The sequence below is a fragment of the Phyllobates terribilis genome, unplaced genomic scaffold (genome assembly GCF_046119375.1).
Source record: "Phyllobates terribilis strain yellow unplaced genomic scaffold, ASM4611937v1 Scaffold_499__1_contigs__length_1316695, whole genome shotgun sequence".
Classification (NCBI taxonomy): domain Eukaryota; kingdom Metazoa; phylum Chordata; class Amphibia; order Anura; family Dendrobatidae; genus Phyllobates; species Phyllobates terribilis.
The window spans coordinates 620,571-634,095 of NW_027363259.1; the positions used below are offsets into that span (position 1 = coordinate 620,571).

The 13,525-nt window shown below is 44.4% G+C and overlaps 6 non-coding genes and 1 pseudogene across 6 annotated transcripts; all 7 read left to right on the forward strand.

Annotated features, from left to right (window-relative positions):
- The first annotated feature begins 576 nt into the window (after positions 1–576).
- On the forward strand, positions 577–766 carry LOC141230341 (U2 spliceosomal RNA). The gene has a single exon (XR_012296880.1). It is a non-coding gene; the product is annotated as a U2 spliceosomal RNA (small nuclear RNA).
- A 1,115-nt stretch (positions 767–1,881) lies between these two features.
- LOC141230438 (U2 spliceosomal RNA) lies at positions 1,882–1,973 on the forward strand (annotated as a pseudogene).
- Positions 1,974–2,764: 791 nt separating this feature from the next.
- On the forward strand, positions 2,765–2,949 carry LOC141230370 (U2 spliceosomal RNA). Its single transcript, XR_012296899.1, has one exon. It is a non-coding gene; the product is annotated as a U2 spliceosomal RNA (small nuclear RNA).
- A 1,115-nt stretch (positions 2,950–4,064) lies between these two features.
- Positions 4,065–4,255, forward strand: LOC141230652 (U2 spliceosomal RNA). The gene has a single exon (XR_012297106.1). It is a non-coding gene; the product is annotated as a U2 spliceosomal RNA (small nuclear RNA).
- A 1,115-nt stretch (positions 4,256–5,370) lies between these two features.
- LOC141230653 (U2 spliceosomal RNA) lies at positions 5,371–5,561 on the forward strand. The gene has a single exon (XR_012297107.1). It is a non-coding gene; the product is annotated as a U2 spliceosomal RNA (small nuclear RNA).
- Positions 5,562–11,719: 6,158 nt separating this feature from the next.
- On the forward strand, positions 11,720–11,915 carry LOC141230367 (U2 spliceosomal RNA). Its single transcript, XR_012296896.1, has one exon. It is a non-coding gene; the product is annotated as a U2 spliceosomal RNA (small nuclear RNA).
- Positions 11,916–13,030: 1,115 nt separating this feature from the next.
- Positions 13,031–13,221, forward strand: LOC141230654 (U2 spliceosomal RNA). Its single transcript, XR_012297108.1, has one exon. It is a non-coding gene; the product is annotated as a U2 spliceosomal RNA (small nuclear RNA).
- The last annotated feature ends 304 nt before the right edge of the window (positions 13,222–13,525 follow it).

Consider the following 13,525-nt stretch of genomic DNA (forward strand, 5'->3'; position numbering starts at 1 on the left):
AAATTTTCTTTCTTCGCACACACCCTTATTCCGGGCCTTCTGGCCTTAGGATGGGGAATTTTTCAATTCCCGGTCGAAGGTCCGGGCAGTATTATACTGTGAAACCTTCACTATTTATTTAATTTCTTTGTCACTGTGTGTCCACTTATTCACGTGTGTCACGTCCTACTAGGATTTTGTCGGGATGCGGTTCCCTTACGGGTTCCTCTCTTGGCAGGTCTAGGGGGGGAGTGTGTGGCCATCAGGTTCCGCTCCCCCCTGAACCCCCCTGGCTCTCCTCTTTCGGGAGGAGAGCGTTGTTGGCTCCCCTCTTCCGGGAGGGGAGCACAGTCTTTGGCTCCCAGTGCCTTGCTCGGGTGAGAACTCGGGCAGGTGCTGGGGGTAAGATTGGGTCGCCCCTGGCTTCGGCTGGAGGTGGCTTTTTGTCCCTGTTCCTCGCTGTGGCCTTTTGGCTCGGAGGGACGGGGAATGGTTTGGGGGACCCTTCTCCTTTTGGAGAGGGTTTCAAGAAGACCAGCATCCTAGTGCACTTTTTTTGTGGCACTTGTCACTTTTTTAAGCGCACTCGGGTTTTGTACACGATTTCGGGCTTTCAAAAAAAAAAAAAAAAAAATCTGTTCTTATCAGTTTAATATCTGATACGTCCCCTATCTGGGGACCATATATTAAATGGATTTTTAGAACAGGGAGATGGAAAAAGAGCTTGCTCTGTCCACTCCACGCATTGACCTGGTATTGCAGTATCTCCAGGACCGGTGCACCCCTTCTTTAATGCAGTTTCTAAAATCAGAAAGAATTGAATTCAATGTTTTTTGTTCATTTTGCTTGTTTGTCGGATTTTGGGATGGACTCTTTGGCTCTGCTTTTCTTCTCCTCATTGGATTTTTCATGTTCAAAGTTGCAGAAGCCAGATTACAAGCTCATTTTGGTTCAACTTCAGCAACTGTGCATTGCATTGCCATGTAATGTGATGCAATGCTATCTTTCTAGCTCTCCCTTTTTACTTCCTTTTGGATAAACAGACATATTAGGCAAGCATTTTGGAGCTTTCACCTAAATAACTACAGGTGGTGAGATAAGCTGCACAATATAATTGACCTTTCAGTATATTGTTGCACACACACCATCTATTTAGCAAATGCCCTTGTTATCAACAGCAGCCTTTTAAACTCACCTGAGCTAACAGGTATGTGCGCTGGTTACTCTGCTGCGCTTAAAATTTCTTTTTTGGTTTGCTACAATGCCTTTTCTGAAACGTTGTCTCCTTCTGCTGGAACACTGACTTCTTTCATTTAATGCCTGCAGACTATAAAAGAGAACCCAACCCAAAAAGTTTGGTTGATTAGTCTGTGGCATTCTGTTAAACTGTTGCTTATGGCGGTCTCTGTGAGCTTCTCAGCGACATTCAGCCAGCCAGGTATCCTGCCTGCAGTAGATGGAATGTGGCAATGGAACGCTGGCTGCGCGTGTCATAATAGGCTCTGAGCCTTTATATACCTGTGCACAGCAGCAGCCACCTTCAGTCTGCTGCTGGACAGCCAGCAGCAGCAGCAGCAGGAGAGGTATGTAATCAGGAGCCCTCCTGCTAAGGGTAGACAGCTGCTCGTTCCACCCCACCCCCCGCCTTAATTGGTTCTCCTCCCTTCCAACGGTGTTGAGGCGGGTGGGAACAGCAGGGGGTGAAGGTGCTGTGTTTAAAGAGGTGGAGTTATGCAGATCTAAAACGCGTGGATTGCAGCAGCAGCAAGCCGAAAAGTGCAGGCATGTAAGGGATCTAGAGGTTGACAACATGTCTTCTTAACGGGAGTCCAGGAGCTCATCTCCACAAATGGACTTTTTAGGATCCTTGGGTGGCTCCGTAGTTTGAAACCAATTCTGGTTATCGCTTCTCGGCCTTTTGGCTAAGATCAAGTGTAGTATCTTTCGAAAAGGCGGTTTTGGATGTTGGCCGCCCTAGTAGATTGATACATTATGCACACTGGGGTTTAGGCGCTTGTTAGTACGCCAGGTGGCTAATATAGTCATCTGGTGGAAAGCATGGCCCCCCAGGATCGACGCCATTGGGCCGGGGAAGATCGAAAGCCCGAAGTGTGAAGTGCCCCAGGAGTGGTGACCCTGGGGTGCCTCAACTCACTGGGATTGGGAACCCCACTTGAGTTTATGGCACATTTGCACTAGCACTTCAATATTTCTTTCTTCACACACACCCTTATTCCGGGCCTTCTGGCCTTAGGATGGGGAATTTTTCAATTCCCGGTCGAAGGTCCGGGCAGTATTATACTGTGAAACCTTCACTATTTATTTAATTTTTTTGTCACTGTGTGTCCACTTTTTCACGTGTGTCCACGTCCTTACTAGGATTTTGTCGGGATGCGGTTCCCTTACGGGTTCCTCTCTTGGCAGGTCTAGGGGGGGAGTGTGTGGCCATCAGGTTCCGCTCCCCCCTGAACCCCCCTGGCTCTCCTCTTTCTGGAGGAGAGCGTTGTTGGCTCCCCTCTTCCGGGAGGGGAGCACAGTCTTTGGCTCCCAGTGCCTTGCTCGGGTGAGAACTCGGGCAGGTGCTGGGGGTAAGATTGGGTCGCCTCTGGCTCCGGCTGGAGGTGGCTATTTCTCCCTGTTCCTCGCTGTGGCCTTCTGGCTCGGAGGGACGGGGAATGGTTTGGGGGACTCTTCTCCTTTTGGAGAGGGTTTCAAGAAGACCAGCATCCTAGTGCACTTTTTTTGTGGCACTTGTCACTTTTTTAAGCGCACTCGGGTTTTGTACACGAATTCGGGCTTTCGAAAAAAAAAAAAAAATCTGTTCTTATCAGTTTAATATCTGATACGTCCCCTATCTGGGGACCATATATTAAATGGATTTTTAGAACAGGGAGATGGAAAAAGAGCTTGCTCTGTCCACTCCACGCATTGACCTGGTATTGCAGTATCTCCAGGACCGGTGCACCCCTTCTTTAATGCAGTTTCTAAAATCAGAAAGAATTGAATTCAATGTTTTTTGTTCATTTTGCTTGTTTGTCGGATTTTGGGATGGACTCTTTGGCTCTGCTTTTCTTCTCCTCATTGGATTTTTCATGTTCAAAGTTGCAGAAGCCAGATTACAAGCTCATTTTGGTTCAACTTCAGCAACTGTGCATTGCATTGCCATGTAATGTGATGCAATGCTATCTTTCTAGCTCTCCCTTTTTACTTCCTTTTGGATAAACAGACATATTAGGCAAGCATTTTGGAGCTTTCACCTAAATAACTACAGGTGGTGAGATAAGCTGCACAATATAATTGACCTTTCAGTATATTGTTGCACACACACCATCTATTTAGCAAATGCCCTTGTTATCAACAGCAGCCTTTTAAACTCACCTGAGCTAACAGGTATGTGCGCTGGTTACTCTGCTGCGCTTAAAATTTCTTTTTTGGTTTGCTACAATGCCTTTTCTGAAACGTTGTCTCCTTCTGCTGGAACACTGACTTCTTTCATTTAATGCCTGCAGACTATAAAAGAGAACCCAACCCAAAAAGTTTGGTTGATTAGTCTGTGGCATTCTGTTAAACTGTTGCTTATGGCGGTCTCTGTGAGCTTCTCAGCGACATTCAGCCAGCCAGGTATCCTGCCTGCAGTAGATGGAATGTGGCAATGGAACGCTGGCTGCGCGTGTCATAATAGGCTCTGAGCCTTTATATACCTGTGCATAGCAGCAGCCACCTTCAGTCTGCTGCTGGACAGCCAGCAGCAGCAGCAGCAGGAGAGGTATGTAATCAGGAGCCCTCCTGCTAAGGGTAGACAGCTGCTCGTTCCACCCCACCCCCCGCCTTAATTGGTTCTCCTCCCTTCCAACGGTGTTGAGGCGGGTGGGAACAGCAGGGGGTGAAGGTGCTGTGTTTAAAGAGGTGGAGTTATGCAGATCTAAAACGCGTGGATTGCAGCAGCAGCAAGCCGAAAAGTGCAGGCATGTAAGGGATCTAGAGGTTGACAACATGTCTTCTTAACGGGAGTCCAGGAGCTCATCTCCACAAATGGACTTTTTAGGATCCTTGGGTGGCTCCGTAGTTTGAAACCAATTCTGGTTATCGCTTCTCGGCCTTTTGGCTAAGATCAAGTGTAGTATCTGTTCTTATCAGTTTAATATCTGATACGTCCCCTATCTGGGGACCATATATTAAATGGATTTTTAGAACAGGGAGATGGAAAAAGAGCTTGCTCTGTCCACTCCACGCATTGACCTGGTATTGCAGTATCTCCAGGACCGGTGCACCCCTTCTTTAATGCAGTTTCTAAAATCAGAAAGAATTGAATTCAATGTTTTGTGTTCATTTTGCTTGTTTGTCGGATTTTGGGATGGACTCTTTGGCTCTGCTTTTCTTCTCCCCATTGGATTTTTCATGTTCAAAGTTGCAGAAGCCAGATTACAAGCTCATTTTGGTTCAACTTCAGCAACTGTGCATTGCATTGCCATGTAATGTGATGCAATGCTATCTTTCTAGCTCTCCCTTTTTACTTCCTTTTGGATAAACAGACATATTAGGCAAGCATTTTGGAGCTTTCACCTAAATAACTACAGGTGGTGAGATAAGCTGCACAATATAATTGACCTTTCAGTATATTGTTGCACACACACCATCTATTTAGCAAATGCCCTTGTTATCAACAGCAGCCTTTTAAACTCACCTGAGCTAACAGGTATGTGCGCTGGTTACTCTGCTGCGCTTAAAATTTCTTTTTTGGTTTGCTACAATGCCTTTTCTGAAACGTTGTTTCCTTCTGCTGGAACACTGACTTCTTTCATTTAATGCCTGCAGACTATAAAAGAGAACCCAACCCAAAAAGTTTGGTTGATTAGTCTGTGGCATTCTGTTAAACTGTTGCTTATGGCGGTCTCTGTGAGCTTCTCAGCGACATTCAGCCAGCCAGGTATCCTGCCTGCAGTAGATGGAATGTGGCAATGGAACGCTGGCTGCGCGTGTCATAATAGGCTCTGAGCCTTTATATACCTGTGCACAGCAGCAGCCACCTTCAGTCTGCTGCTGGACAGCCAGCAGCAGCAGCAGCAGGAGAGGTATGTAATCAGGAGCCCTCCTGCTAAGGGTAGACAGCTGCTCGTTCCACCCCACCCCCCGCCTTAATTGGTTCTCCTCCCTTCCAACGGTGTTGAGGCGGGTGGGAACAGCAGGGGGTGAAGGTGCTGTGTTTAAAGAGGTGGAGTTATGCAGATCTAAAACGCGTGGATTGCAGCAGCAGCAAGCCGAAAAGTGCAGGCATGTAAGGGATCTAGAGGTTGACAACATGTCTTCTTAACGGGAGTCCAGGAGCTCATCTCCACAAATGGACTTTTTAGGATCCTTGGGTGGCTCCGTAGTTTGAAACCAATTCTGGTTATCGCTTCTCGGCCTTTTGGCTAAGATCAAGTGTAGTATCTGTTCTTATCAGTTTAATATCTGATACGTCCCCTATCTGGGGACCATATATTAAATGGATTTTTAGAACAGGGAGATGGAAAAAGAGCTTGCTCTGTCCACTCCACGCATTGACCTGGTATTGCAGTATCTCCAGGACCGGTGCACCCCTTCTTTAATGCAGTTTCTAAAATCAGAAAGAATTGAATTCAATGTTTTTTGTTCATTTTGCTTGTTTGTCGGATTTTGGGATGGACTCTTTGGCTCTGCTTTTCTTCTCCTCATTGGATTTTTCATGTTCAAAGTTGCAGAAGCCAGATTACAAGCTCATTTTGGTTCAACTTCAGCAACTGTGCATTGCATTGCCATGTAATGTGATGCAATGCTATCTTTCTAGCTCTCCCTTTTTACTTCCTTTTGGATAAACAGACATATTAGGCAAGCATTTTGGAGCTTTCACCTAAATAACTACAGGTGGTGAGATAAGCTGCACAATATAATTGACCTTTCAGTATATTGTTGCACACACACCATCTATTTAGCAAATGCCCTTGTTATCAACAGCAGCCTTTTAAACTCACCTGAGCTAACAGGTATGTGCGCTGGTTACTCTGCTGCGCTTAAAATTTCTTTTTTGGTTTGCTACAATGCCTTTTCTGAAACGTTGTCTCCTTCTGCTGGAACACTGACTTCTTTCATTTAATGCCTGCAGACTATAAAAGAGAACCCAACCCAAAAAGTTTGGTTGATTAGTCTGTGGCATTCTGTTAAACTGTTGCTTATGGCGGTCTCTGTGAGCTTCTCAGCGACATTCAGCCAGCCAGGTATCCTGCCTGCAGTAGATGGAATGTGGCAATGGAACGCTGGCTGCGCGTGTCATAATAGGCTCTGAGCCTTTATATACCTGTGCACAGCAGCAGCCACCTTCAGTCTGCTGCTGGACAGCCAGCAGCAGCAGCAGCAGCAGGAGAGGTATGTAATCAGGAGCCCTCCTGCTAAGGGTAGACAGCTGCTCGTTCCACCCCACCCCCCGCCTTAATTGGTTCTCCTCCCTTCCAACGGTGTTGAGGCGGGTGGGAACAGCAGGGGGTGAAGGTGCTGTGTTTAAAGAGGTGGAGTTATGCAGATCTAAAACGCGTGGATTGCAGCAGCAGCAAGCCGAAAAGTGCAGGCATGTAAGGGATCTAGAGGTTGACAACATGTCTTCTTAACGGGAGTCCAGGAGCTCATCTCCACAAATGGACTTTTCAGGATCCTTGGGTGGCTCCGTAGTTTGAAACCAATTCTGGTTATCGCTTCTCGGCCTTTTGGCTGCGATCGTATGACTGTACCTTGATTGGTGCGAGTCTCCTGGAGGAATCCGGACCCTTTTGTGGAGGATTTTCTGCTTTTTCCTGTGGTATTCCATACCGACAGAATCCAAGATGTCTTTTGTGAAGAACACCATCCGTTTGTCCGTGGATCCATCTGACCAGAACAAGAACAACGTGGTTTTCATTTTCCAAGACATCGTTGAAGGCAAAGCTGGAGCAAGACGTTCTGAGATCTTCAGTGTCAACGAATTTTCACGTCAAGGTAATTATGACGTTACCTTTATGGACCAGGATGTTTGCCTTAATGTCTTTGAATGGCTCCGTGGTCACTCTAGTGACCCCTGCTTGGAAGGAGTTAGATGGGAACCTTTGTTTGGTCTGCAAGAAAAGGAGGTGACTGTGACTGTCTATAACCCTTTTACAGACCCTGAGCTGCTGGAGTGCTTCCTCTCTCGCTACTGTGAATATGTGCGGAAGGGAGTGAAGCAAGTCAATTGTCTAGGAATCTTTAACTGTCAGTATAAATTCCGTGTGAAATTGAAAAGGGATCCTGACAGTGTGGGGGGCTTTAGACACCCTCCATCAAATTTTTCCGTTGCAGGCCATAGAGGTTTCCTCTTTTACCCAGGCCAGCCCATGTTTTGCCGTAGATGCTTTTCTTTCGGACATATCATGGTAACATGCCTTAAAGGGCAGTGTTGCCGAAATTGCAGAAAGGAGGGGCATATGGCCAACCAGTGTCCAGAGGCCAAGTCCTGTGATGTCTGTGGGAGTAGTGATCACATGTATAAGGACTGTCCTATGAGTGCACCTAGACGTTCTGATAAAGAACAGAAGGAGGAGGAGCTGGAGAGGAGGCAGATGGCAAGCGCACTGAAAGTGCTGGAAAGATTGGAGAGGGAGGAGAGAGAGGGAAGGAGGCGGGAAACTGGTAGAGCCTCTCCCTCTACGGCGCCAGAGGAGGTGTCCCTGAGACCATGTTCTTCTTCTGCTGAAGAAATGAGGAAGAAGCGGAGGGAAGAAAAGGAGTTCTGGAGGGAAGTGGCAAAGGTGGAGAAAAAGGCAGTGTCTGCGAGAATATCTAGGAAAGTGGTGGAAGCAGAGCTGCCTGAGATGATGACTTTTGGAGAGGCAATGGACGCAACAGGATGTGAAGTGCAAATCTCGGAACCCGACAGTCCTGAACACCCTTCGGGTCCTGAAAACATTGAAGATTTTTCTTCGGAGGATGATAGGGGTGCAAAGAAGAGTCGTAGGGAGGATGGTGGGGGCAGTGATGATGCAGATTTTAGTGAGCCTCAGAGGAAGATCAGAACTGCCAGAATGAGGAGTGTGGCTGGTGAAGCCAGCGGGTCGGAAACCAGCTGTTCTGTTCTGATGGCGGAGGAGGATAGTGGTGGTGCTGGATAGTGTCACCATATAATATTGTAAATGTTTTTTCTTTTTGTCCTCTTGTGAGCTTTGGTTTAGGCCAAAGGCTATTTCTTTGTGTAATTGGTGAAGGAGTAGAAGTATTATGGGATTTACCATAGTGTCCCAAAACGTAAGAGTGTTTAAAAGTAAAGTAAGAAGAGCTGCTATTTTTGAGTTTTTAGCTATGCAAAATGCATCTATTTTTTGTTTACAAGAATGTGGGGTAGTGGATGGTGTGAAAGGGGATGAATGGTCTTATGGAGCGTCTGTGTGGTCGGGGAGTGCATGTAATAAGAATGATGGTGTGGGTATTTTGGTTAAAGGAAGGGAGGTTGTTTTGAGTGATTATTTGGTTATTGAGGTGGGGAGATGTATCCTTGCTAATTTTGTATACAAGAATGTAAAGTTTTGTGTTATTAATGTTTATGCGCCAGTTGAAAAAAATGAGCGCAAAAATTTATTTGAAAAAATTAAGCTTTTTGTTCCAGGAAGAATACCTGTGGTAATTGTGGGTGATATGAACTGTGATGTGGGGAGAGTGAATGTGGATGTGTCTGGGAAAGCATTATTGGAGTTAGTGAATGATTTTGGGTTGTGTGATATGCAGCGCGTGTGTAACATGAATCCTTTGTTGAACACTTTCTTTTCTGAGAGTGGTAGGGTACAATCCAGATTGGATTATTGTTTTATTTCTAAAAATATGGTTTCTGTTAATTATAGGCAGGAAAACGTTCTTTTTTCAGATCATGTGTGTATGTTGTGTGAGTTGGATATAAAAGTTGATGGAGTGTTTGGGAGAGGATTGTGGAAGTTAAATGTTAAACTGTTAGAGAATGAAGATGTGAGAAAGGAGTATGAAAGGCGGTATGAAGAATGGTGTAAGCATAAAAATGAGTTTGGGAATGTTTGTGAGTGGTGGGACTGGGTGAAGAAACAAACAAAAATGTTCTTTAAAAATTTAGGATACAAGTATGCAGCAATTAAAAGAGAGAGTTTTGTTAAACTGAACGCGCGGTTGAGCGTTTTGTATAAGTTAAGGGAAGGAGGAGTTGAGGTGGAGGAGGATATTTTAGAGGTAAAAAAGGAGATTAGTGAGTTTTTGTTGGAGAGAGGGAGAAGCATAGTGTTTAGGGCAAAGATTGATAAGATGGAGCAGGATGAGAAATGTTCTCGGTTTTTCTTTAAAAAAGTTTTTGGAAAGAAACAGAGTATGAGCGTGGTGTATGGAGCAGATGGAAGTGAGGTGAGTGGAGAGGATATGTGTGAAGAGGTGGCTAAGTTTTATGAGGATCTGTATGCAGTGAAACAGAGGGATGAATGTTTGGAGAATGATGTTTTGAGTGTGTTAGAGAGTAAGTTGAGTGAAGCAGAAAGAGAGAGAGTGATGGGTGAGGTGACTGGTGATGAGGTATGGAAGGTTATGTGTAGTATGGCTTTGAATAAGACGCCGGGGGAGGATGGCCTCCCAGTAGAATTTTATCGTGTGATGTGGGGTGTGATTGGTAAGGACTTTGTGGATGTATGTAAGTATATGTGGGGAAACATGGAGGTGACTGAGAGTATGCGTGCAGGTATGGTTGTGTTAATTCCTAAGAAAGGGGATTTGAAAAGTCTGAGGAATTGGAGGCCAATAACGTTACTTAATTGTGATTATAAAATCTATGCAAAACTTATGGCTAATAGGATGCGTGATGTGATAGAGAGTGTGATTGGGGATGAGCAGTGTTGTGCGGTACCTGGGAGGCGGATTCATGAGTGTGTGTGTATGTTAAGAGATTGTCTATGGGATTGCATGGGTCGTAAGAAGAGTGTATTTTTGTTAAGTTTGGATTTTGAAAAGGCTTATGATAGGTTGTCGCATGGTTTTTTGTTCAGAGTGTTGTTAAAAATGGGTTTTCCGGCTGATTTTGTTGGGCGAGTGAGAAGTTTGTATGCGGGTGTTTATAGCTGTGTTTTAATGAATGGGTATGTGGGTAGGAAAGTGAATGTGTTTTCGGGTGTGCGACAGGGGTGTCCTTTGTCCCCTGTAGCATTTATTTGTGCAATTGAGCCATTGTTGTGTATGCTGAGGAAAGATAAGGTAATTCGTGGTGTGCAAGTGCCGGGAGGTGGAGGAAAAGAATGGAAGGTGAGTGGTTATATGGATGACGTGTGTGTATTATGTGATTCTGAATGTTCGGTGAGGCGGGTGAAGTTGTTAGTGTCTATTTTTTGTGGTGCATCTGCGTTTAAAGTGAATTGGGAAAAGAGTGAGTGTAAGGGTTTTGGAGGCGGAAGTTTAAGTAGGGATGTAGGTGTGAATGTAGTGAATGGACCTATTAAAGTTTTGGGTGTGAAGTTTTCAGAGAGTTTGGATGGGAAAGAAAGTTGGGATGATGCGAAAGGAAAAGTTGAGCAGAAGTTGAATTTTTGGAAATTGAGGAGTTTATTCTTTTTTGGGAAGATTTTAATTGTTAAGAGTGTGGTGTTGCCAATATTTTTATATATTGCGGTAGTATTTCCACCAGGATATATGTGTATGAGAAGCTTGAATAGAATTTTATTTGTTTTTTTGTGGAACTCGAAAATGGAGAGAGCTAGGAGAGAAATTTTGGTTAAAAGAGTGGAAAAAGGTGGTTTGGGTTTTCCGAATTTGGACGTGTTTTTTGGTGTGAATATCGTTGTGTTTGTTTTGAAAGTGATTAGGGCGGATGGAAAGTTTTCATCTATGTGTAGGTATTTATTTGGAGCGTATTTGTTTCGTTTAAAGTGGCAAGAAAGGGATTTGCGATGTCCGATTGCTTTTGAGGTGCCTGTATGGTATGTGTGGGTTTATAAGTTTTTGGTGAGGTATGAACTGTGTGATGCAGATGTGAGATTGCTGGAGAATAAGAAGGCTGTGTATAGGATGATTGAATGTAGAGAGGTAGAATGTGGAATAAATATGGTTAGGGGTGGTGATGTGCAGAAGGTTTGGAAGAAAGTGCGGATGAGTGGTATGACCAACAAACAGAGTGAAGTTGTGTGGCAGTCTTTACATGGAGTATTACCTGTGAGAGAGTTTCAGAGGAATAGAGGTTTGGTGAGGAGTGAAATGTGTCCAAGAAATGGCTGTGGTGGAAGGGAAAGTGTGTTGCATGTTTTTTGGAATTGCCAGTATGCTAGAGATGTGATTGGGAGAATGGGGCCTTTGTGTAAAGAATTGTGTGGTGTGAATTTGTTGTCTTTTGAGTTGTTTATGTTTGGTTTGGGAATATGTGATGGGACGAAGGAAAGAGTCTTGTGGTTGATGCTTGCATGTATAAAGGAAGTGTTATGGGATGTGAGGAATGTGTATGTGTTTAAAAGGAAGGAAATTGCTGTAAAGGATAGTGTGAAGGTGATTTTGGGGAAGATGTATGTGTGTTTCCTATGGGACAAAAAGAGGAGAGGGGAAGTGGATGCGGAGGGAATATGGAAAGTTAAAAAGTGGAGATATATTGTTAGTACCTCTTGATTTTTGTTATTGTTGTTTTGAAATATGAAATAAATATTTCCGATGATGATGGGGACAGCAAATTGCGTATTGGATTTGACGCAGCTGTTTTGATGGAATTTTCCTTTGTCTGCTTTCCATAGACTGTGGAATTTCCTCGTCTGAGGAGAAAAAAAAAAAAAAAAAAAAAAAAATCTGTTCTTATCAGTTTAATATCTGATACGTCCCCTATCTGGGGACCATATATTAAATGGATTTTTAGAACAGGGAGATGGAAAAAGAGCTTGCTCTGTCCACTCCACGCATTGACCTGGTATTGCAGTATCTCCAGGACCGGTGCACCCCTTCTTTAATGCAGTTTCTAAAATCAGAAAGAATTGAATTCAATGTTTTTTGTTCATTTTGCTTGTTTGTCGGATTTTGGGATGGACTCTTTGGCTCTGCTTTTCTTCTCCTCATTGGATTTTTCATGTTCAAAGTTGCAGAAGCCAGATTACAAGCTCATTTTGGTTCAACTTCAGCAACTGTGCATTGCATTGCCATGTAATGTGATGCAATGCTATCTTTCTAGCTCTCCCTTTTTACTTCCTTTTGGATAAACAGACATATTAGGCAAGCATTTTGGAGCTTTCACCTAAATAACTACAGGTGGTGAGATAAGCTGCACAATATAATTGACCTTTCAGTATATTGTTGCACACACACCATCTATTTAGCAAATGCCCTTGTTATCAACAGCAGCCTTTTAAACTCACCTGAGCTAACAGGTATGTGCGCTGGTTACTCTGCTGCGCTTAAAATTTCTTTTTTGGTTTGCTACAATGCCTTTTCTGAAACGTTGTCTCCTTCTGCTGGAACACTGACTTCTTTCATTTAATGCCTGCAGACTATAAAAGAGAACCCAACCCAAAAAGTTTGGTTGATTAGTCTGTGGCATTCTGTTAAACTGTTGCTTATGGCGGTCTCTGTGAGCTTCTCAGCGACATTCAGCCAGCCAGGTATCCTGCCTGCAGTAGATGGAATGTGGCAATGGAACGCTGGCTGCGCGTGTCATAATAGGCTCTGAGCCTTTATATACCTGTGCACAGCAGCAGCCACCTTCAGTCTGCTGCTGGACAGCCAGCAGCAGCAGCAGCAGGAGAGGTATGTAATCAGGAGCCCTCCTGCTAAGGGTAGACAGCTGCTCGTACCACCCCACCCCCCGCCTTAATTGGTTCTCCTCCCTTCCAACGGTGTTGAGGCGGGTGGGAACAGCAGGGGGTGAAGGTGCTGTGTTTAAAGAGGTGGAGTTATGCAGATCTAAAACGCGTGGATTGCAGCAGCAGCAAGCCGAAAAGTGCAGGCATGTAAGGGATCTAGAGGTTGACAACATGTCTTCTTAACGGGAGTCCAGGAGCTCATCTCCACAAATGGACTTTTTAGGATCCTTGGGTGGCTCCGTAGTTTGAAACCAATTCTGGTTATCGCTTCTCGGCCTTTTGGCTAAGATCAAGTGTAGTATCTGTTCTTATCAGTTTAATATCTGATACGTCCCCTATCTGGGGACCATATATTAAATGGATTTTTAGAACAGGGAGATGGAAAAAGAGCTTGCTCTGTCCACTCCACGCATTGACCTGGTATTGCAGTATCTCCAGGACCGGTGCACCCCTTCTTTAATGCAGTTTCTAAAATCAGAAAGAATTGAATTCAATGTTTTTTGTTCATTTTGCTTGTTTGTCGGATTTTGGGATGGACTCTTTGGCTCTGCTTTTCTTCTCCTCATTGGATTTTTCATGTTCAAAGTTGCAGAAGCCAGATTACAAGCTCATTTTGGTTCAACTTCAGCAACTGTGCATTGCATTGCCATGTAATGTGATGCAATGCTATCTTTCTAGCTCTCCCTTTTTACTTCCTTTTGGATAAACAGACATATTAGGCAAGCATTTTGGAGCTTTCACCTAAATAACTACAGGTG